The sequence below is a fragment of the Dermacentor silvarum genome, chromosome 1 (assembly GCF_013339745.2).
Source record: "Dermacentor silvarum isolate Dsil-2018 chromosome 1, BIME_Dsil_1.4, whole genome shotgun sequence".
NCBI classification, from domain to species: domain Eukaryota; kingdom Metazoa; phylum Arthropoda; class Arachnida; order Ixodida; family Ixodidae; genus Dermacentor; species Dermacentor silvarum.
The window spans coordinates 386,467,908-386,492,907 of record NC_051154.1 but is presented as its reverse complement, the minus strand read 5'-3'; the positions used below and the strand labels follow the sequence as shown (position 1 = coordinate 386,492,907).

General features: G+C 47.3%; 2 non-coding genes across 2 annotated transcripts; one reads left to right on the top strand and one right to left on the bottom strand.

Annotated features, from left to right (window-relative positions):
• The first annotated feature begins 11,785 nt into the window (after window positions 1-11,785).
• Window positions 11,786-11,857, top strand: Trnah-gug (transfer RNA histidin (anticodon GUG)). The gene has a single exon. It is a non-coding gene; the product is annotated as a tRNA-His (tRNA).
• A 4,399-nt stretch (window positions 11,858-16,256) lies between these two features.
• On the bottom strand, window positions 16,257-16,328 carry Trnah-gug (transfer RNA histidin (anticodon GUG)). The gene has a single exon. It is a non-coding gene; the product is annotated as a tRNA-His (tRNA).
• Between the last annotated feature and the right edge of the window lie 8,672 nt (window positions 16,329-25,000).

Genomic DNA, 25,000 nt, shown 5'->3' with positions numbered 1-25,000 from the left:
AGACCAAGCGATGCCGTGTGGAGTACCGCCACTTGCGGGACGCGTTCTTTCAAAGGCGTGTAGAGTCTGCGACCGCCTCTGGTTCCGACCGCGTACTTCGTCAGGGTGTCGCGGCCCGCGCATGTGGCGGTCCTCGAACGAGCGTTTCTCCGGGAGGACGTGAGTTCGTTCGGCCCTTGCGCAACGTGCAGGGGAGAAATGTTTGGCATTGACTGAGGTAATCGTCGAGGATGGTTTCTGCCGTAATTTTTCAGTTTTTTCAAGATAAGCGGTGACAAACGTGGGTGCTGGCAATGCACCGCGACAAATGACAGCCGTCAGACGCCGACAGAATCTGCGGGGTTCCTTTTATCAAGTGCGGTTCTCCGGTGGCCGTCATTGCACGTATGCACGCTGACAAGGAGAAATGCGACCGTTTATATCGCAGTGTGAAATGAAAACGCTGCTCAGGTAGGCAGCTTATGTGCAATACAGCTGCATTTGATTCATAGTTACGTTGCTTTTTATTAGAGACGAGTTGCATGCAAGCATGCTACGCTTCTGGCGTTGATCGAATTTCACAGATGGTGCACTGTGCGAATCGCTATATAATAAGGCCATATGTATGACGACGAATCGCACGCTCGGCCAACACACTTTTCCCAGCCAACTATGAGGAAAGGATCGGGGTACTGCACGCCGCCGGCGAAGTACTGCTGACGTACTGCTTGCTGCAGCGAACTCACGTACTCGGACAAATCCATCGCAGCAGAAGCAATGGTAGTGATTTGCCCACCAGCTTTTTGCACACGTCTCGCGCTTCGCTTACCGTATGGCCGGTGACGTGACGCTGTTTATGAATGGGAGTCGTACATTAGATAAGAATAACATGCCAAGGTAGGTCATGCTATCCGATTTGAATGCAAAAAAAAATTACTCCATATCCCGCTAAAGGGAACCATGTGTGGATGCGAAGCAGCGGGGAGATGGTTAGCTTGAGCGGGAGATGGTTTCGCGGCTGAGCGCTCGTCGCGGCGCTGCACAGGAGAGAGAATAGACAGTTTTAGTTTAGCGTGGTTACCGGAATAGCGGGCGTACCGGAATAGCGGGGGGAGACGCTCATGGCGGCGTGGCGTTCGGACGTGTCCGCATCGACTCCGCCAACCGACGTTGATCTACTTGGTCCAATGTGTTTTTCCCTCCAAATTTCTACTGGAACCTTTCCGGGAAGTTGCAAGGAACAGTTGGACACCGCAGTTATCACGGTAGGTCCACTAAAACCTTTTTTGTGGGTCCTTTCTCCGACACCGAGGGTTAAGTCTATCTGGGCTTAGTGCGACATCGGCTCGGCCGCAGCGCGGGAAGGCGCGGCGGCTCGCTCGGCCGACCCCAAGAACGTTCTAGAAAATTCCGCCATGCCTCACGAGGAAATGGTAGTGGGAGAACAAATCTCCAAAGAGGAAGCCGAGTCCAACGGCTGGATTACCGCTCACAGAAAGCGGAACGCGGACAAAACCCGCGTCGAGAATGAGACGCACAATGCAAGGCAAAACGACGCCCGCGTTGGCGCCAAACAAGCCGGCCAGCTAAGAAAGGTTGCCGCAGCCTCCAGGCTACCGCGCCTGCCCAAATCCCACTTTCGAGTTGTCGTCCGCCCAGGGGGAGGGCTGGACGTGCGAAAATGCAGTCAAATCAAAGTCACGCACGCCATTTTAATGGCGGCCAGGCTGCCCCCGGCGGCCGTCGAGGAGGATATCGTGTGTGCGAATGCCATGCAGAATATCTTCGTTATAAGCACACCCTCCGAAGAGAACGCCAATGCATACTCGAAGGTCCGGGCGATAATCCTGGCGGATAAACGGCACCCTATCGCGGCTTACATTACGCCTCCGGGTAATACCTGTAGAGGCGTGGTCAGAGGCATTGATGCCGATCTTGCTGAAGCTGCGCTGCAAAGTCTTTTTGTCACACCCAGAAACCCGATGGTGCTCGGAGTAAGGCGCATAAAGGAGTCGACTACCGTGATCATACTGTTCAATGGCATGAAAGTGCCTAACTACGTCCGCTGCGGCCCCAACATGGTACGCTGCACGCTGTACAAGAGGCAAATAGACATTTGCCGCAACTGCGGCCGAGTCGGTCACAGGCACGACGTCTGCCCCAGACCAACCGAAAAAGTGTGTGAAAAGTGTGGAACTTTGCAAACCACCAACGGACACGAATGCGTGCAACCGAAGTGCGCGCTCTGCGGAGACGCTCACCTCACCGGCGACCGAACCTGCAAAAACAGGTATCAAGTTCCTTATGTCGTCAGGAGACGACGTACAAGAAGGAGGAAAGGCGGCAACAAGAAGAAGGACGCAACGAGCAACGCTGGGGGTCGGGGAATCCCCCCTCCAGCCGGAACGCCACCTGCGGAGGCACCCAGGAACGCCACCACCCAGGCTCCCAGGAACGCCACCGCGGAACGCTCTAGATCGAGATCCAGGAGCGGATCCCAGGTCCGGAACAACTCACAACCCACCTGGGCGGACAAGGCAACCAAAACAGGTGAGACCCATGCCCCTGCGCAACAAGGGCAACTCCAAGAGAAAACGCTAGCCAAAATTCAATCACTAGAGCGCGAAAACGCGTCTCTTAGAAAGGAATTATCTGAGATTAGATCACTATTGCAAGAAATGCAGCAGAGAGAACGCGCGATCGGCGGCCAAGCTGCAGCAGCCGCCACCTCTCTCAACAGAGGCGCTAAACGCAGGGCGGGCCCCGAGCCCATGGACGAGGAGACGCTTAACGTCTCGGCCGTCAAACAACTGCTTGACCAGCTAAGATCGGACATAGTTACCGAAATTAGCCCTATCAAGCTCCAACTGACCGAGCACACCGCGAGGCTCCAAATTTTAGAATCCGACAGGCAGCGCGCGCTGCCCGGTACGCCCACACCGCGTAAGTAAAATGGCTAACGCAAGCAATCTAGTCATCTGGCAATGGAATTGCGCCAGCTTCCGCAAAAGGAAGGCAGTCTTGCAACAACTACTTAGCTCTGCTAACGAAAGGCCGTCAGTTATCCTCCTCCAGGAAACGCTCACCGACGTGATCGCTCTTCGCGACTATCGTGCAGAAGCACACTTTTCTGAGGGCAAAAGGGGAGTAGCGGCATTCGTCTCAAAGAATCTCGCCTATTTACGTCACGACGTTAGGCCAGACTTGAAAGTTGAACACATCATGATCGAGCTTATCCCAAACGATAGACTCAAACAATCCGTTTTCATTCTGAACGTGTACAGCTCACCAGCCGACAGAAAGGAGACGTTTAACGCTCTCTTCCAGAAAGCATGTAAAATTGCAGGCAATCATCCACTCATCATAGCAGGGGACTTTAACGCACAACACCAGGATTGGGGATACTTGAAGGACACGGCCAAGGGAAAGGCCCTCGTGGCACAGATCGCAGCTTGCGGTCTCACCTTGGTCACCGATCCAAGATACCCCACCAGAATTGGCAACTCGGTCAGCCGAGATACCACGCCTGACCTGACTATGGTTAGGAATGCGGAGGAACCCGTGTGGACTAATTTACAAGAGAACCTCAGCAGTGATCACTACATCAGCAGCCTCGCGATAAGGGTCTCATCACCGCCGCTCAGAAAATTCAGAGTAACGGACTGGGACCTTTTTAGAAATATCAGAAAGCAGGACGAGACTGATTACAGCTCGTTAGAGGAATTATTCGCTTGCCTCAAAGAAGACGTTGCTGCTTCCACAAAGGAAGTACAGACGGACAAAGAGGTAGAGCGCATGGACAGTAGATTAGCACACCTGCTAGAAGCCAAAAACACGCTACAGGCAAAATGGAAAACACAAAAGTTAAATAGACGCCTACGCAAAAGGATTGCAGAGCTTAATAGGAAAATAGATGAGCATAGCCAAACGCTCGCTCGGCAGAAATGGGACGAAGTATGCAATGCCGTCGACGGGCAAATGAGGAGCGGAGCGAAGTGGAACATCCTCAAGCATCTGCTTGGGGACAAACAATCCAAAGCCAATCAGCGGCTCACTATCGATAGACTCATTCACAACTTAAAGAACTCTGGCATGACCGAGAACCAAATTACAGATGATCTGGCTTCGAGATACCTCTGTATTGAACCCGGTTCAAACAGTGCCTACCCGCCTGCGACGCACGAGAACGGAACGGACCCTCTGGGCTCCCCCTTCACGTGCGCGGAGGTGAGAGAGGTACTATACGAACTCAATTGCAGATCAGCACCGGGTCCCGATGGGATCACAAATAAACTTTTAAAGAATTTGGATGACGGGGCCATCGATCTCCTCACGAATAGCATCAACGAGGTTTGGGAGACGGGCGAGGTACCGCTGGAGTGGCGCGTCGCGACTGTAATCCTCATCCCGAAACCGGGGAAACCTTTAGAGATTGGCTCGCTCCGGCCGATTTCACTCACTTCGTGTGTGGGGAAGGTTGCCGAGCACGTCATTCTCAATAGGGCCATTAAATTCACTGAGGAAAGGAATCTCCTTCCGTTTAATCAAATTGGATTCAGACCATCCATGTCCACACAGGACGTAATGATACTTATAAAGCACAAGATCATTGACAAGGCCTCCAGAGACACCAGAGCCGTTCTGGCACTGGACCTGGAAAAGGCCTTCGACAAGGTAACACATGCTCACATACTCGATTCCATTAAAGAAGCGGGTCTGGGCGAAAAGTTCTACAAGTACGTCAGCTCCTTTCTTAAAGACAGAAAAGCCACCATTCGCCTAGGAACTCTGGGCTCGAAAACATTTGATCTCGGATCCAGAGGCACCCCGCAAGGGGCAGTCCTCTCCCCGTTCTTATTCAACTTATCGATGAGAGCTCTCTCCCGCAACCTGGCCGAAATTGAAGGTCTCGGTCATGCCTTCTACGCCGACGACATTACAGTCTGGTGCGATAGAGGTAGTGACGGGCAGATCGAAGAGAAATTACAAACAGCGATCAGAGTCGTTCAGGATTTTCTCAACAAGGCAGGACTCTCCCTGTCGGCTAAGAAATCGGAACTGCTACTATACCGACCTACAATCGGTGCAAAGAAAGGGAAACCTCCCGATATCTCTATCACCACCGAGAACGGATCCGTTATCCCGGTCGTACAAAGAGTCAGAATCCTCGGCATGTTCCTGGAGGAGGACGGCAGTAATGATTACACCTTAGATCGTATTGCAACCAAAGCTGATTCCATGACAAAGTTAATCACGAGGGTGGCCAACAAACGAGGGGGGTTATCGGAGGAGAATCTTCGGCGACTCTTCCATGCCTTCCTCATAAGCCACATTAACTACATAGCCCTGGCCCACAAGTGGAGTAGAAGGGACAAGGCTAGACTAGAATCAATCATTCGCAAGAGCATAAAAAAGGCACTGGGTCTCCCACAGAACACCAGTACCGAAAGACTATTGGAGCTAGGCGTCCACAACACCTTTGATGAGATAGTTGAGGCACAACAGGTATCACAAGTTGCAAGACTGGCTTCCACGGAAGCCGGCAGACAGCTACTAGCGTATATCGGTAAAGGTTCCAGCATCACCAGACAGAGGGAGTGCGCGCTCCCCGTTAAAGTCAGGGAAATGTATTCGGTATCCCAGATACCTAGAAACATGCACCCTGAACACAATTACGGCAGACGCAAAGCGAGAGCCAGGGCCCTTCTTAACCTAGCGGCTAAGATTGAGGAAAACGTCGCCTTCGTTGACGCTGCGCAATACGCAGCTTCCAATCACTTTGTTTCGGTGGCTACCTCGCTGCGGGGGGAGCTGCTGACGTCGCTTACGCTTAAATAACGAACGCCGACAAAGCCGAACAGGTGGCCGTAGCCATCGCCATGGCCACCACGAATCGTTCCACTATTTTCACAGATTCGCGAGCTGCCACCAGAGCATTCATGAAAGGCTCGGTATGCAAGGAAGCCGCTCGCGTTCTCTCTGCTGCATCTTGGACAGGCAAAAAGAACTTAATCTGGTTCCCCGGTCACATGGCCAGCGATGCTCATGAAGCCGTTCCCAACGCCAACGAACTTGCACACTTCCAGGCGCGAGGTCTCACTCGCCGCGCCGGAAGTGGCCAGACTGCACAATGCACAATGCACAATTAAGCACAATGAAGCCAACATTGGCGTGTTACAGAAGAGAAAATAAATAGGAATGACTGACTCGATCGAAAGCTTTAGCAAGGTCTACTTGGAGCATTAATTGCAAGCTGCTCAGTGGAGCCGTAACAGTACTCAAGAAGTGTATGGGCGATATGTATGTTGGTCTGAATTGATCGACCTCTAATTCCGCACGTCTGATGGGAACCAATGAGAATCGACATCGCAAATTGTAATCTATTAGATAAAACTTTTGCAAAGATTTTATAATCAACGTTTGACAACGTGATTGGTCTGTAGCTTTCAACAGAACGCAGTTTTTCCTTATCTGAGCTTTTTGGGATTAAAACTGTGTGGTTTTTGCAAAAAGAATGTGGAAGGGCGTCCACCTCTAAACTTATAATAAATATATCCAATAATATGGAAGTGATAATCCCTTTGAACGCTTTGTAAAATTCGCTTGGAAGTCCATCAGGGCCGGGGGTTTTTCGATAGAGGCAGCTGATCAATAGCTAGCTCAATTTCCTGAATGGTAACAGTACCACTGATGAATGCACACTCCTCATTCTGTAAAGGTTTTACTAGAGACACAAAACTCTCTAAGACTTTTGCATCATGATCTTCGGGAGGTGCACTAAACAAATCATTGTAGTAACTTTCAAATTGTGAAATTATGTCATTCGTATTTGTTACAAGACTACCTTTGGAGTAGATTTCCGAAATTACTTTTGAAATACCGTGACGTCGCTCATCAAGTAAAGCTTGACGTGTTGGCTGTTCAGAGTGCAAAGCACGGCTGTTTCGAGATCGAACTCGCGCACCTCGGTAACGCAGTGCGTCATACTTTTGTAACTCACATTTAATATTTCCCATATCTTCTATGTAAGTGCCTGGCATTTCCCATTCCATCTCGTAAATGCTACTTAGGCTCTTGAGAAGCATTTTTTCTTCATTCTTTCTATAAAATGATTTCACCGACCCAATTTCTATAGCCTCTGTGCGGACCTCTTGCCTGAAGAGTTCCCAAGCAGCAAATAATGGCAAGTCTGTAGAAAAACAAGTTGTTAGGGCCATACGCACACGATTGATAAATTCCTGATCATTTAGGAGCTCAGAGTTAAGTTTCCAGAGTGCCCACTGTGGTCGGAAATTGGTTACAGATTTCTCACCAATTTTTGCGATAACCATACAATGATCAGAGAACGAAACTGGGATAGTACTACGAGACAGTCCTCGGGAGAGGAGTGATGAAGAGACATAAATTCGGTCAAGGCGGGCGTAAGAGTGACCCTGAATTCGTGTATAAGAGCAAGAACCCTGTCTCGCTGAATGTTAATCCTACTTCGATCACTCGGATCACATACACAATTGAAATCTCCCATTAACACAATGCAGCGTTCACAGTCCAGTAGATTAGACACAGTATCAAATAAAAGAATTCGTTTGGCAGCGTCATTAAATACGTAGAGGTTAACTATTCGCCATGGCACACCCTACAACACAAAATCGCAGTATATGTATCGGCCTTCAGCGTCCATATGGTAACTAAATGCTGAACAAAGTAGGCTATTTTTCAGAAACAGGAAGCAGCCCGCGGATAAACCAAGGGCGTGTGTGAAACGCAGACATTATACTCAGAGAGAAAAGGTCGCAAGGCCCTTTCTGTTTCGTCATCACTCTCAATCTTCGTTTCCTGCACGGCGACGAAGTCAAGGCGATGCCTAGGTAAAAGCCGGTGAAGCTGTGCCTGTTTCTGCAAAGACCTAAGGCCCCGTACATTCAAAGTTGCGAAGAGAAGTTGCTGTGTCAGCGCCATGGTGACTAACCACTATACGGACCTAATGATCTATGTGGTCGGTCCTTGAGGGCAACGGTGAGGCTCCCTCCGAACCCCCACCAGGCCTCCTGGACCGTGATCGTCGGCACTTTCCCGGGTGTTTCGATGTCTTGCGGCGACGTGCTTTTCTTGTGGTACTGGTAGTGTCGCTGTCCGTGCTTGTTTCTGATGTGTTTGTCGCGCGGCGCTTCGGAATTGATGTATCCGCGTTACTTCCTCTGTCCTCTACCAGCACAGGGCACGTGTCGAGAAGCTTGGGTGTAGCACATGAGTCATTATCGGCTGCCTCTTTAGCTTGCTGGGCAGGAACTGGCTATGTGATTACGGGCGTCTCATTGCACTGTTGCTTGGACTGATCATCTGTCGCTTTGCTACCTTCCTTGTCCTTGGGTGGTTCTGCGATGACATTGTCTTTAACATCTGGACGAGACTTGCTGGCACAACTGGTCTCCGCGGCAGATGGAACATATCCGGTCGCGTCGAGAACCTCCGTGGCATCCAATATGTGTTCTTGCACGCATTCATCAGGAGGTCGTGTCCTATGTCGTAACTTGTCGGCGTGTGTTACCACACATTCTTCAGCTGTGTTGCCAAAGCGCCGGCAGTCTTCACAACGTGGAGTTCTGCAGTTGCGACGAATGTGGCCAACCTTGTTACAGCGGAGACAAAGCGGGGGTCTGCCTGGAATCAGTACAAGGCTCTGCACTGCACAGACAGGTAGGAGATGTGGAACGTCACCCACACCTATTCCGTCAGCAAGAGACAACACCACATCACGATTTAGAGTAAGCATTTCTTCCATCTCCGATACTCTCCTGCTTTCTGCTGTTATAGATTTCACTTTCCCGTAAGCCTGGAGTGAATCTCGAATGTAGGCGTCTTCCAAACGCTCAGGTAGCCATAAAAGCTTCATTTTTACTTCCGTGGACTCAGGGTCCATGACGCCGCAGCGTCTTTCACTGATAAATCATCGCACGTAGCTAGCTTTAACTTTGTCACTGGTGACTTGCACGTCACCATCCACACGTGCGACATCTGGAATTGGCCAATGGAACTTATTTCCTTTAGGTCAATAACATTCCGAAGGGCGTCTCTGAAGTCTTGGGCTCTATACGGTCAACCAGCTAAGTCAGCATGCAGGAAAACAGAGTCCACCACCAGTTTACCGGTAGGAAGACGAGGTAGCACAATACGGTAGTCATTGCTGCTGGCTGAAGCCTGAGCAGCACCTCGGCCAGGGGCCGATAAATCCTTTGGAGCGGAGAACATGCTTGCTTGCTTGCTTGCTTCCTATGCCATGGCGCATACCCACCACGGGGGATTGGCCAAGAAGCCGGCGGTTAAACAGATGGGTTGAAATTATGCAATGAAACTAACTGATGTTAGAGCGGTATTTTATTTTATGTCATAGGGATTTAGTGTGCTTTTTGGGAGGAGATCAAGGTAGAAGGTAATAAATTTCAATCAGAACATGAAAAACGCGACCGTTCGTAACGCCGTCTTCTTCTTTGTCCCATCTGCGGCTATCCCGTATAGGACGAGGCTGTAGCAAAAGAAAGTGCTGATGCTGAGCGTTTATGATTAAAACCTTTTGATAAAACGAGGGTCAAGTGTGTTGCTTTTTATTTCATTTTTGTACTCTCGCAGTTCCACGCTCCGTTTGTGGCGTCTACGCACGGACGGCGGGAAATTTGAATACAGCGACAATGTTGCGACGTTAAAAAATCAAAAAAAGCGACTATTTCGTTTTTGAGCTGAGTTTTTTCTGCGTACGCTTGTTTTCTCTACAGTGTATACATCAGAAGAAATTTTAACGCTATGCTTGAACTAAGATAACTACTAAACTTTGTATGGAAGCTCCCCTTGCATGCTCACGTGATAAAGGAACACAAATATTACACCTTTTTTGGCGTTTGGTTACTATACTAAACTTTAAGGAAAAGCTATGCGAAAAAAGTGGCGCAACCGTCAAGGCGCCGCCATGTTGCTACCACTCAGTTATGCAACGCTACAACTATTCAAGATATGACGCAAAAACAAGCATTTATACGTAGCACGTGCGTATGAGCAATGCGTAAAATTATTTTGCATATTTTTTTAGAAAAATCCAATATCTGTCAAACTTGGATGTAAAATTTACGGCGCGTGAAAAAAAAAAGCGTCTCCAGGCGCCTGAACTAGATGGCGCCACCATAGTGAGAGAGGCTCGGGATCGCTTTGATTGCGCGTCTCGTCTTGAGCCATAACGCTAATGTGTACAACTCCAAGGAGGTTTAAAAAACAATTGCTGAAATGGCATCCCCCGCAGTTTCTTACCAGCACAGGTGAAGCCAGAGCTTGCTTATACTTATACTCTTAAAGTGGGGCGCGATAGCTTAAATCCGCTCACAGCTCGCTTGCTTTTGGTTACTTATTATAGATGCTAGAGTAATTGGAGAATAAAAGCTCGCACTTTCTGGTTAAAGTATTACCTTTGGCTGCGTACTAATAACAGATGTGCCGTAAAACTTGAAATGTGAGTTTAGGATTTCATTTCATACCAGTAACAGAAATAAAGACGTGGAACAATATCTGTATCGCGAAATTAACCGTAGATAGCACGGGGTGGGAAGAAAGCGCTTCCTGCTATAACTACCTTAACCTAGCTCACTGAGACCGAGACGAACCAAGGGGACAACTTCTTTGCGTACGGCACTAAAGGCAGCACTGGGGCTATCCCAACATACGTCCACAAAGCTCCTACGACAACTCGGGGTGCACAACACCATCCGAGAACAACTGGAATGCCACCTGAATATCCAATATGCCTGCAATGAACAAGGCAAGATACGTTCCTTATTCTGTCAAGGCTGGGATGCCCAATTGTCCACCAAGTATACCCAGAAAGAAGAAAACAAACTTCCCCATTGCCTTCAATATGCTCCGTGAACGTCATAAAGGCCGGAAACAGGCAAGATGACAAGCCCTGGCCCCAGTGTTGGTGACGTCACATCGGACACACCGGTTCTATATACCGATGTGACCCGATACTTATAGAGACATGCCATGTATCCAGTCATACTAGATAACAAAAGCTCTGAAGGCTTTGGTCACGCTCAACAGTGTGGACAGTTGCACGGTGGAGAGGGCCGCTATCACAGTGGTCATATCACCATGGTGGCGCTATCTAGTTCAATCGCCTGCAGACGCAGGCTTTTCACGCACTGTAAACTTTACATAATAACTTTATAAATGGCCGTTTGCTCTTCCTAAAAACACAAAAATAACTTTAGGCATTGTCCATCCGCACGTGCTACGTGCAAATGCTTGGTTCTACGTCATATTTTGAATAGTTGTAGTGTTACATAAATGAGTGGTAGCAACATGGCGGTGCCTTCGCTTTTGCCACATTTTTCGCCCAGCTTTTCCTTAGCGTTTGGTATGCTAACAATACGCCAGAAAGGTTTAATACTTATGTTCCTCTATCACGTGAGCTTCTGCATGCAAGGAGAGCTTCAATACAAAATTTAGTATAGTTATCTTAGTTCTAGCATAGCGTTAGCATTTCTTTGTGATGTATACACTGTAGTGAAAACAAGCGTACGCCGAAAAAACTAAGTTTTTGAGCTGTTAACGAAATAGCCCTTTTGTTTACGTCGCAACATTGTAGCCGTATTCAAGTTTCCCGCCGTCCGTGTGTAGACCCAACAAACGGAGCGTAGAACTAATAGAAAAACGAAATAAAAACCGACACACCTAACCCACGTTGTATCAAAACGGTTTTTGTTATTATTATGAACGCTCACCATCAGCATTTTCTTTTACAGCAGCCTCGTCCTGCGGGATAGCCGTGATCGTATAGTGGTTAGTACCTTGCGTTGTGGCCGCAATAACCCAGGTTCGAATCCTGGTCACGGCATGTTTTTTTAAATTTTTTTTTCGCTTGTAATGGAATTTGACCGCTACCATCCACACTGAAGGCTCTTGAAAAGCCCAGTAGCAAAAAAAAAAAAAAATACAAAAAGAAAGAAGCTGATGGCAATAGACTACTACTATACATGACATTCATAGGCAACATTCGCGCTGACTTTCGAAGTTACTTTCTACCTGATAAATAGGTAATGTTGTATGCCCGCCAATGCTGCTCTGCTTTTTTATTATTATTTTTTGCCTACCTTCTTTCAGGGAGGCTTGTGCGGCAGCTGTGCGTTTCTGCAGACGCTTCCTGTCCGCGTCTCTAGTCGCCGTGGTGAACGCGGCGTCGACGTTACGTGTCCGTGCAGAGTCAGCATGCTGTTTCGTCTGAAGGTCCGTCGCTGATCTTCGTAAGAAGCGTCCATGCGCGGTATGTTGTTGTTTCGCTTCAAAATGCGGCAGAGGAGAAGCCACCGCCCTTCTCCCCTGGCTCTCATGGAGTATTGCGCGAGCGATCTCTCATCCGCGCTTGAAAAAAAAGAAAAAAGAAAGGAAGGAAAAGAAAAGAAGTTAAAAAAACGTCCAGTAACGATAAAAGGAACTTCCCTACGCTATAGAACGGTTCGTCAGAGCAGACTCCAACGAATCGTCATAGCGCACGTATTATTGGTAAATGCTATCGGTCTGTTTTGCAACATAAATTCTGGTTACTCGGCTAACGTTATCAACAGACTCGGGCTGCCGTGAGCGATGGGTAATATAAAAAAGGAACAGGGAAAATTGAAAGTTCAATAAATTACGGGGTGTTACGTGCCAAACGCACGATGTGATCATGATCGCACGCCCTAGTGGGGGGACTCCGCATTGGTTTGACCACCTTGGGTGCCGTGAGCGATGGGTATTATGAAAAAGGAACAGGGAAAATTGAAATTTTAATAAATTACGGGCTGTTACGTGCCAAACCCACGATGTGATCATGATCGCACGCCCTAGTGGGGGGACTCCGGATTGGTTTGACCGCCTTGGCTGCCGTGAGCGATGGGTAATATAAAAAAGGAACAGGGAAAATTGAAATTTTAATAAATTACGGGGTGTTACGTGCCAAACCCACGATGTGATCATGATCGCACGCCGTAGTGGGGGGACTCCGAATTGGTTTGACCACCTTGGCTGCCGTGAGCGATGGGTAATATGAAAAAGGAACAGGGAAAATTGAAATTTTAATAAATTACGGGGTGTTACGTGCCAAACCCACGATGTGATCATGATCGCACGCCGTAGTGGGGGGACTCCGGATTGGTTTGACCACCTTGGCTGCCGTGAGCGATGGGTAATATAAAAAAGGAACAGGGAAAATTGAAATTTTAATAAGTTAAGGGGTGTTACGGTGCCAAACCCACGATGTGATCATGATCGCACGCCGTAGTGGGGGGACTCCGGATTGGTTTGACCACCTGGGATTCTTTGAAGTACATCCAAGTTTATGTAAACGAACCTAATTGAGACGGAACATGGTCGCCTAGGCAACTAGCCACTGATGCGCACCCTAGAATATGCGATTTTTTTGTTTTTTCGGTGTTACACTTGCTGAGCGTGATGTCGTTTAGAAAGAGGTCCCTTTGAAAAATCCTTCAAACAAGAATTTTTAAAAGGGGACGTACGTCTACGCCAAGTGGATTTTAATTCGTCAACTTCAAATAACTTTTTACAAGACCTCGGTGATACCCTACAAATCTGTCTTATATGCATGTGTTCTCTATGCTTCTCAGGCTGTGCCCGCGGCGACGTCATTACCTTTACATGCACACGCTTAAAGAAAGTCTCCTGGAGACCTTAGGCCGCATAACGTAAAACGAGCCCATTCTGATTTATTCCCATCTCCTAACATCAAATTTACGTAGCCTCCAACGCAAGAATCGAGCAGTGACCCACACCCTTGTTTGAACAGCCCGATCAAATGCTCTCCTCGTTTATAGGAGGTCGTCTTTTTTTTTTAATGCGAAGCATTGCTTGCCGGCGGCTCTGTCTGTTGTCCGGTGTCCCACACCCGCACAGCGCATGCGCGTCTCCTCCCCCTCTCTCTTCTCTCCTACCCTCCCCCTTTCTCTCTTCTAGGAATCCGGAGCGGCGCCATGCGGCGCGCTCGACAGGTGGTGCGACAGCTGCATATTGCGCTGGGGGCGCCACGGTATTTCCGCGGTATGAAAATTACGGAGCGCGCGCGCCTCATTAGACAGTTTTAGTTTAGCGTTAGCGTAATAGCGGGGTTACGGGAAATAGCGTTACCGTTCCGCAAACGAACTTTGCAGAATGAGAGTTTTAGTATAGCGTGATAGCGTAGTTTACGTGCGAGGCGCTATTCCATTACGCTTTGAATTTCGCATACACAGGGCACCTAATTCTATGTGTGTGTGCGTCCGGAAAGTGCGATAGGCAGCGCAATGGAAGCCAGGAGCGCGTTGTATTTTTACTTCACATATCCGTCGATCTGCAACGAAACAGACAAGCAGTGCAAGCTGTCTACCATAGCCTCCGAATTTCTCCCATCTCAGAGGCCATATGCCGTCGTCGCGCCTATCTCCCGACTTTAGCGACAGATGGCGCTCGCATCTCAGAAAAAATTTCTCTCGTTAGGCTTAGGCGCGTTCGAAACGAGAAGCGATCTCGAAAATTACTCAAGATTAGCCATAACACTCTCTCGGCGAAGCGGCATGAGACTAAGCAAAAGCCGTTTACGCAGTCATTTGCTACGAACGAAGTGAATTCTACAAAAACAACGCCAAATTCAGTTCGAAGCGGGCGACCGGGACCGCCGCCATGTTTTACGTACACTACGTACACCACGCTAACACGGTAACGTTAACTCTGAGAAATAGCGTGCGCACGGTAAACGGTATGGGTCGGTTAGCGTTCTGCGCATGCGCACTTCGATCCCGCTATTCCGGCCAGACAGACAGACAAAGAACTTTTATTTTGGTCCTGAGAAGACGATGAGTGTCCCTCTTAGGGGACATCGTCTGCGGGCCGCACCCACGATGGAGCCGGGAGGTTGAGTCTCTCGGCGATCTCGCGGGCTCTCTGGACAGCCCTGAGCTGCTCTTCCTTGGCGGAGCTGGTGACGAGCCGGAGCCAGTCTTCCTCCGAAGAGGGAGACCCTGAGCCCCCGCGCAAATCTAGGCACTGCCAGAGCATGTGTTTAAGAGTGCAGCTGGGATGTCCGCAGCGCGGACAGCCCGGATTGATGCCTTCTATAAATTTTGAATAAATAAATGGAGACGGATAAGTCCCCGTCTGCAGCATTCGCAGGGTGATTGCCTGTGGTCTGTTTAGGTGTGGGTTGGGAAGCGGAAACTTCCGACGCCCCAGTTGATAGTGCTTGCAGACCTCATTAAAAGTGAGAAGAGTGTCCCTTTGCCACTGCCCTCCCCCGGCCTCCAATTGCCCACTTCCAGGCGCGAGGTCTCACTCGCCGCGCCGGAAATTTCAATTTTCCCTGTTCCTTTTTTATATTACCCATCGCTCACGGCAGCCAAGGTGGTCAAACCAATCCGGAGTCCCCCCACTAGGGCGTGCGATCATGATCACATCGTGGGTTTGGCACGTAACAGCCCGTAATTTATTAAAATTTCAATTTTCCCTGTTCCTTTTTTATATTACCCATCGCTCACGGCAGCCCGAGTCTGTTGATAACGTTAGCCGAGTAACCAGAATTTATGTTGCAAAACAGACCGATAGCATTTACCAATAATACGTGCGCTATGACGATTCGTTGGAGTCTGCTCTGACGAACCGTTCTATAGCGTAGGGAAGTTCCTTTTATCGTTACTGGACGTTTTTTTAACTTCTTTTCTTTTCCTTCCTTTTTTTCTTCTTTTTTTTCAAGCGCGGATGAGAGATCGCTCGCGCAATACTCCATGAGAGCCAGGGGAGAAGGGCGGTGGCTTCTCCTCTGCCGCATTTTGAAGCGAAACAACAACATACCGCGCATGGACGCTTCTTACGAAGATCAGCGACGGACCTTCAGACGAAACAGCATGCTGACTCTGCACGGACACGAAACGTCGACGCTGCGTTCACCACGGCGACTAGAGACGCGGACAGGAAGCGTCTGCAGAAACGCACAGCTGCCGCACAAGCCTCCCTGAAAGAAGGTAGGCAAAAAATAATAATAAAAAAGCAGAGCAGCATTGGCGGGCATACAACATTACCTATTTATCAGGTAGAAAGTAACTTCGAAAGTCAGCGCGAATGTTGCCTATGAATGTCATGTATAGTAGTAGTCTATTGCCATCAGCTTCTTTCTTTTTGTATTTTTTTTTTGCTACTGGGCTTTTCAAGAGCCTTCAGTGTGGATGGTAGCGGTCAAATTCCATTACGAGCGAAAAAAAAATTAAAAAAAAACATGCCGTGACCAGGATTCGAACCTGGGTTATTGCGGCCACAACGCAAGGTACTAACCACTATACGATCACGGCTATCCCGCAGGACGAGGCTGCGGCAAAAGAAAATGCTGATGGTGAGCGTTCATAATAATAACAAAAACCGTTTTGATACAACGTGGGTTAGGTGTGTCGGTTTTTATTTCGTTTTTCTATTAGTTCTACGCTCCGTTTGTTGGGTCTACACACGGACGGCGGGAAACTTGAATACGGCTACAATGTTGCGACGTAAACAAAAGGGCTATTTCGTTAACAGCTCAAAAACTTAGTTTTTTCGGCGTACGCTTGTTTTCACTACAGTGTATACATCACAAAGAAATGCTAACGCTATGCTAGAACTAAGATAACTATACTAAATTTTGTATTGAAGCTCTCCTTGCATGCAGAAGCTCACGTGATAGAGGAACATAAGTATTAAACCTTTCTGGCGTATTGTTAGCATACCAAACGCTAAGGAAAAGCTGGGCGAAAAATGTGGCAAAAGCGAAGGCACCGCCATGTTGCTACCACTCATTTATGTAACACTACAACTATTCAAAATATGACGTAGAACCAAGCATTTGCACGTAGCACGTGCGGATGGACAATGCCTAAAGTTATTTTTGTGTTTTTAGGAAGAGCAAACGGCCATTTATAAAGTTATTATGTAAAGTTTACAGTGCGTGAAAAGCCTGCGTCTGCAGGCGATTGAACTAGATAGCGCCACCATGGTGATATGACCACTGTGATAGCGGCCCTCTCCACCGTGCAACTGTCCACACTGTTGAGCGTGACCAAAGCCTTCAGAGCTTTTGTTATCTAGTATGACTGGATACATGGCATGTCTCTATAAGTATCGGGTCACATCGGTATATAGAACCGGTGTGTCCGATGTGACGTCACCAACACTGGGGCCAGGGCTTGTCATCTTGCCTGTTTCCGGCCTTTATGACGTTCACGGAGCATATTGAAGGCAATGGGGAAGTTTGTTTTCTTCTTTCTGGGTATACTTGGTGGACAATTGGGCATCCCAGCCTTGACAGAATAAGGAACGTATCTTGCCTTGTTCATTGCAGGCATATTGGATATTCAGGTGGCATTCCAGTTGTTCTCGGATGGTGTTGTGCACCCCGAGTTGTCGTAGGAGCTTTGTGGACGTATGTTGGGATAGCCCCAGTGCTGCCTTTAGTGCCGTACGCAAAGAAGTTGTCCCCTTGGTTCGTCTCGGTCTCAGTGAGCTAGGTTAAGGTAGTTATAGCAGGAAGCGCTTTCTTCCCACCCCGTGCTATCTACGGTTAATTTCGCGATACAGATATTGTTCCACGTCTTTATTTCTGTTACTGGTATGAAATGAAATCCTAAACTCACATTTCAAGTTTTACGGCACATCTGTTATTAGTACGCAGCCAAAGGTAATACTTTAACCAGAAAGTGCGAGCTTTTATTCTCCAATTACTCTAGCATCTATAATAAGTAACCAAAAGCAAGCGAGCTGTGAGCGGATTTAAGCTATCGCGCCCCACTTTAAGAGTATAAGTATAAGCAAGCTCTGGCTTCACCTGTGCTGGTAAGAAACTGCGGGGGATGCCATTTCAGCAATTGTTTTTTAAACCTCCTTGGAGTTGTACACATTAGCGTTATGGCTCAAGACGAGACGCGCAATCAAAGCGATCCCGAGCCTCTCTCATTATGGTGGCGCCATCTAGTTCAGGCGCCTGGAGACGCTTTTTTTTTCACGCGCCGTAAATTTTACATCCAAGTTTGACAGATATTGGATTTTTCTAAAAAAAATATGCAAAATAATTTTACGCATTGCTCATACGCACGTGCTACGTATAAATGCTTGTTTTTGCGTCATATCTTGAATAGTTGTAGCGTTGCATAACTGAGTGGTAGCAACATGGCGGCGCCTTGACGGTTGCGCCACTTTTTTCGCATAGCTTTTCCTTAAAGTTTAGTATAGTAACCAAACGCCAAAAAAGGTGTAATATTTGTGTTCCTTTATCACGTGAGCATGCAAGGGGAGCTTCCATACAAAGTTTAGTAGTTATCTTAGTTCAAGCATAGCGTTAAAATTTCTTCTGATGTATACACTGTAGAGAAAACAAGCGTACGCAGAAAAAACTCAGCTCAAAAACGAAATAGTCGCTTTTTTTGATTTTTTAACGTCGCAACATTGTCGCTGTATTCAAATTTCCCGCCGTCCGTGCGTAGACGCCACAAACGGAGCGTGGAACTGCGAGAGTACAAAAATGAAATAAAAAGCAACACACTTGACCCTCGTTTTATCAAAAGGTTTTAATCATAAACGCTCAGCATCAGCACTTTCTTTTGCTACAGCCTCGTCCTATACGGGATAGCCGCAGATGGGACAAAGAAGAAGACGGCGTTACGAACGGTCGCGTTTTTCATGTTCTGATTGAAATTTATTACCTTCTACCTTGATCTCCTCCCAAAAAGCACACTAAATCCCTATGACATAAAATAAAATACCGCTCTAACATCAGTTAGTTTCATTGCATAATTTCAACCCATCTGTTTAACCGCCGGCTTCTTGGCCAATCCCCCGTGGTGGGTATGCGCCATGGCATAGGAAGCAAGCAAGCAAGCAAGCATGTTCTCCGCTCCAAAGGATTTATCGGCCCCTGGCCGAGGTGCTGCTCAGGCTTCAGCCAGCAGCAATGACTACCGTATTGTGCTACCTCGTCTTCCTACCGGTAAACTGGTGGTGGACTCTGTTTTCCTGCATGCTGACTTAGCTGGTTGACCGTATAGAGCCCAAGACTTCAGAGACGCCCTTCGGAATGTTATTGACCTAAAGGAAATAAGTTCCATTGGCCAATTCCAGATGTCGCACGTGTGGATGGTGACGTGCAAGTCACCAGTGACAAAGTTAAAGCTAGCTACGTGCGATGATTTATCAGTGAAAGACGCTGCGGCGTCATGGACCCTGAGTCCACGGAAGTAAAAATGAAGCTTTTATGGCTACCTGAGCGTTTGGAAGACGCCTACATTCGAGATTCACTCCAGGCTTACGGGAAAGTGAAATCTATAACAGCAGAAAGCTGGAGAGTATCGGAGATGGAAGAAATGCTTACTCTAAATCGTGATGTGGTGTTGTCTCTTGCTGACGGAATAGGTGTGGGTGACGTTCCACATCTCCTACCTGTCTGTGCAGTGCAGAGCCTTGTACTGATTCCAGGCAGACCCCCGCTTTGTCTCCGCTGTAACAAGGTTGGCCACATTCGTCGCAACTGCAGAACTCCACGTTGTGAAGACTGCCGGCGCTTTGGCAACACAGCTGAAGAATGTGTGGTAACACACGCCGACAAGTTACGACATAGGACACGACCTCCTGATGAATGCGTGCAAGAACACATATTGGATGCCACGGAGGTTCTCGACGCGACCGGATATGTTCCATCTGCCGCGGAGACCAGTTGTGCCAGCAAGTCTCGTCCAGATGTTAAAGACAATGTCATCGCAGAACCACCCAAGGACAAGGAAGGTAGCAAAGCGACAGATGATCAGTCCAAGCAACAGTGCAATGAGACGCCCGTAATCACATAGCCAGTTCCTGCCCAGCAAGCTAAAGAGGCAGCCGATAATGACTCATGTGCTACACCCAAGCTTCTCGACACGTGCCCTGTGCTGGTAGAGGACAGACGAAGTAACGCGGATACATCAATTCCGAAGCGCCGCGCGACAAACACATCAGAAACAAGCACGGACAGCGACACGACCAGTACCACAAGAAAAGCACGTCGCCGCAAGACATCGAAACACCCGGGAAAGTGCCGACGATCACGGTCCAGGAGGCCTGGTGGGGGTTCGGAGGGAGCCTCACCGTTGCCCTCAAGGACCGACCACATAGATCATTAGGTCCGTATAGTGGTTAGTCACCATGGCGCTGACACAGCAACTTCTCTTCGCAACTTTGAATGTACGGGGCCTTAGGTCTTTGCAGAAACAGGCACAGCTTCACCGGCTTTTACCTAGGCATCGCCTTGACTTCGTCGCCGTGCAGGAAACGAAGATTGAGAGTGATGACGAAACAGAAAGGGCCTTGCGACCTTTTCTCTCTGAGTATAATGTCTGCGTTTCACACACGCCCTTGGTTTATCCGCGGGCTGCTTCCTGTTTCTGAAAAAGAGCCTACTTTGTTCAGCATTTAGTTACCATATGGACGCTGAAGGCCGATACATATACTGCGATTTTGTGTTGTAGGGTGTGCCATGGCGAATAGTTAACCTCTACGTATTTAATGACGCTGCCAAACGAATTCTTTTATTTGATACTGTGTCTAATCTACTGGACTGTGAACGCTGCATTGTGTTAATGGGAGATTTCAATTGTGTATGTGATCCGAGTGATCGAAGTAGGATTAACATTCAGCGAGACAGGGTTCTTGCTCTTATACACGAATTCAGGGTCACTCTTACGCCCGCCTTGACCGAATTTATGTCTCTTCATCACTCCTCTCCCGAGGACTGTCTCGTAGTACTATCCCAGTTTCGTTCTCTGATCATTGTATGGTTATCGCAAAAATTGGTGAGAAATCTGTAACCAATTTCCGACCACAGTGGGCACTCTGGAAACTTAACTCTGAGCTCCTAAATGATCAGGAATTTATCAATCGTGTGCGTATGGCCCTAACAACTTGTTTTTCTACAGACTTGCCATTATTTGCTGCTTGGGAACTCTTCAGGCAAGAGGTCCGCACAGAGGCTATAGAAATTGGGTCGGTGAAATCATTTTATAGAAAGAATGAAGAAAAAATGCTTCTCAAGAGCCTAAGTAGCATTTACGAGATGGAATGGGAAATGCCAGGCACTTACATAGAAGATATGGGAAATATTAAATGTGAGTTACAAAAGTATGACGCACTGCGTTACCGAGGTGCGCGAGTTCGATCTCGAAACAGCCGTGCTTTGCACTCTGAACAGCCAACACGTCAAGCTTTACTTGATGAGCGACGTCACGGTATTTCAAAAGTAATTTCGGAAATCTACTCCAAAGGTAGTCTTGTAACAAATACGAATGACATAATTTCACAATTTGAAAGTTACTACAATGATTTGTTTAGTGCACCTCCCGAAGATCATGATGCAAAAGTCTTAGAGAGTTTTGTGTCTCTAGTAAAACCTTTACAGAATGAGGAGTGTGCATTCATCAGTGGTACTGTTACCATTCAGGAAATTGAGCTAGCTATTGATCAGCTGCCTCTATCGAAAAACCCCCGGCCCTCATGGACTTTCAAGCGAATTTTACAAAGCGTTCAAAGGGATTATCACTTCCATATTATTGGATATATTTATTATAAGTTTAGAGGTGGACGCCCTTCCACATTCTTTTTGCAAAAACCACACAGTTTTAATCCCAAAAAGCTCAGATAAGGAAAAACTGCGTTCTGTTGAAAGCTACAGACCAATCACGTTGTCAAACGTTGATTATAAAATCTTTGCAAAAGTTTTATCTAATAGATTACAATTTGCGATGTCGATTCTCATTGGTTCCCATCAGACGTGCGGAATTAGAGGTCGATCAATTCAGACCAACATACATATCGCCCATACACTTCTTGAGTACTGTTACGGCTCCACTGAGCAGCTTGCAATTAATGCTCCAAGTAGACCTTGCTAAAGCTTTCGATCGAGTCAGTCATTCCTATTTATTTTCTCTTCTGTAACACGCCAATGTTGGCTTCATTGTGCTTAAAGGCGTTAGGCTTTGCTACACCCATTGTTCTACTCGTTTAGTTATTAATGGCCATCTCTCCAAACCCGTTGCTATCTGCTCTTCGGTAAAACAAGGATGCCCGATGTCCCCACTACTCTTCGCACTTTACCTGGAACCACTATGCTTAAGCGTAATTCAGTCAAGTTCCATCCATGGCTTCAACATACTGGGTAATGAGGCTAAGGTGTTAGCTTACGCAGATGATCAAGCGTTTTTCTGCACACATAAGCCCAGTGTTGAAAAGGTTGTAGCTACAATAGAGAAATTTGGCAGCATATCAGGAGCACAAATTAACTCCTCGAAAAGCTTAGGCTTATGGTTCGGCTCCTGGTGTTATAAGCCAGAACAGTTTGCAGGCATTATGTGGACTCATGTTCCGCCAACGTATCTTGGCGTGCCGCTAGACGCAAATAAATTAAGCGCGCACTTTTGGAAAGAACGGGTTTCAGCCTTGCAAAGTTACGCTCAGACATTCGTTCCATACCGACTTTCTATTTTCGGAAGGGCTGAAGCCTGCAATAAGTTTTTGGCAACTAAAATTGACTACGTATTGCAAGTTATTCACTGTGCCAGGCTCTACATCCAACGCTTTCACCGAATTTTTGCAACTTTCATATGGTCTTCCACTTTCGAGCCCATGAGGCGAGACAATGTTTTTAGACCAGTTAGTGAGGGTGGGCTCGGCTTAGTGCATCTTTACGTGCGCCAAATAGTGTCTCGTTTCTTCTTTTTTCGCGATACTTCGCATCCTATAATTCGGTCATTCATGCAAGTCACACTTGTTGATGCTTTACCTGATTTAGTTGTTTCTTCAAGTTTTTCTTCGCCTTTATGCTTGTTGGGGTTCATGCAGGAGGTTTATTTGGCGGTTCGTTTCCTGACAGTTCGGTTTTCCACTGAATACTTGTACTCCGTGTCAAGTAAAAGGTTATACAAAGATTCACTGTCCGTGCTATTTCCGTCTCCATTTTACCGATCACTATACATTGAATGGCCAGGCCACGATGTACTAAAACGAATTCGTAAAATGTATATATCCCCATGCTGCAAAACATTCTTTTACAAACTTCATAGTGAAAGTTTACCGGTAAAAAAAATGGCTACAGAAAAAGGGTATATTTGTGACTTCTGTTGTCGTCTTTGTGATGTGCCAGAGACAATTGAACACTGTTTTATTGGCTGCAAAGGTGCCATTCTATTTTGGGACATCCTCCAACGGACTCTAAAGAAAGACTTTGAAATCAACCCCCATACAGTGCGATATCTGCTGCCGACCTCTGATGACAGTGTACCTTTCGACGTGTTCTTTCTCATGGGAATGCACAGTCTGTGGAAGACGCGAATGATGGACCGCAACGCCGAACCGGTTGTACCTACAAGAGTAAATTTTATCCAGGTGACTGTGCACCTAAAGCATGTTTATGATGAACTTGATGTTCAACCGGACTGGTACCCCATTTTTGTGAGGTGCTTAGCCTTACCACCCTTTTAAAGCGGAACAGTGCCTCTTCTGTTTTTCTGTGTGTGACTCATTGTACCCACCATTCTATGACTATGCCCATTTAGTGAATGTTTTATTGGATGACATGTTAATGTATTAAATACCATGAAAGAAAAAAAAATACGGGATAGCCGTGATCGTATAGTGGTTAGTACCTTGCGTTGTGGGCGCAATAACCCAGGTTCGAATTTTGGTCATGGCGCTGTTTTTTAAATTTATTTTTTATACTTTTTTCGCTCGTAAAAGAATTTGATTGCAACCATCCACGCTGAAGGCTCTTGAAGAGCCCAGTAGCAAAAAAGAAAGAAAAAATGTTGATCGCAACAGAATGCTATACTGCATGGTATTTATGAGAAACATTTGCGCTGACTTTCAAATTTATTTTCTGTACGTGATAAATATGTAATGTTGTATGCCCACCCATGCTGCTCTGCCTTGCTTTTTTGTGTCTACCTTCTTTCAGGGAGGCTTGTGCGGCAGCTGTGCGTTTCTGCAGACGTTTCCTGTCCGCGTCTATACACTGTAAACGGAAATAACTCTCAGGTTGGAGTATACTGCTTGTCCTCTAGCGACCCCCTGTTTGGGAGTTTATTATGCTCCGAATGATCGGAGTATAATTTTTAGTCCTTGCGGCCGGAATTTTTGCGTGGTGCCAGGGGAGTTTTTTTCCTGTCATTTTTATTTTTTATTTCAGGCTGGACGGAGGTTTTTGAGCTGCACCGGGAGTATAAAAAAGTATCAAGTCAAATTGCGTGCAGAATTTTATATGTAGAGGCAACGGGTCAAACTCCGAAATATACGCACAAGAATAAGCCAAATTCTGCGAAACAAGTGAAAGTGACCAGACAGACCAAGCCATACATAAACACATAAGCATTTGAGAAATACCCGATGGAGAGCTGTGAAAGACATCCAACGGACACGCGACACACAACAAGAAGCAACAATGCCAGTATATATATTCACCTTGGTGAACCCTGAGACTGAGTCGACGTCACGAGTCCGTGCAAAGTCAACATGCTGTTTCGTCTGAAGGTCGGTCGCTGATCTTCGTAAGAAGCGTGTAAGCGCTGCATGTTGTTGGTTCGATTCAAAATGCGGCATTGCGCAGAATGTTTAACATATGCAAACAAATCCATTCTCGCCGAGAGCGCCGATTAGCCATTGGCAGAGCGATAGGCGGGCAGCCATCTTCTATTCCTTTAGAACAGGGAAGTCTCCGGCTATTCAGAAAAACAATACAGCTTGTTCGGCATACTGATGCTTCTTTAGTGCGTCAACGTCAGTTTGACGACGGGCGTTTTCGCGGTTTTGGGGCGTCGCGTTAAACAGGTGACGTAGTGCAGCCCTAAAAAATTACGAATAGCGGAGCCCGTGTGCTCGCGTTGTAGTGCACGTAAAGAACCTCAGGTGGTCAACATTTATCCGGAGCCCTCTATTACGGCGCGCCTCATAATCAGAACTGGGCGGCACGCAAAAGCCCATAAAA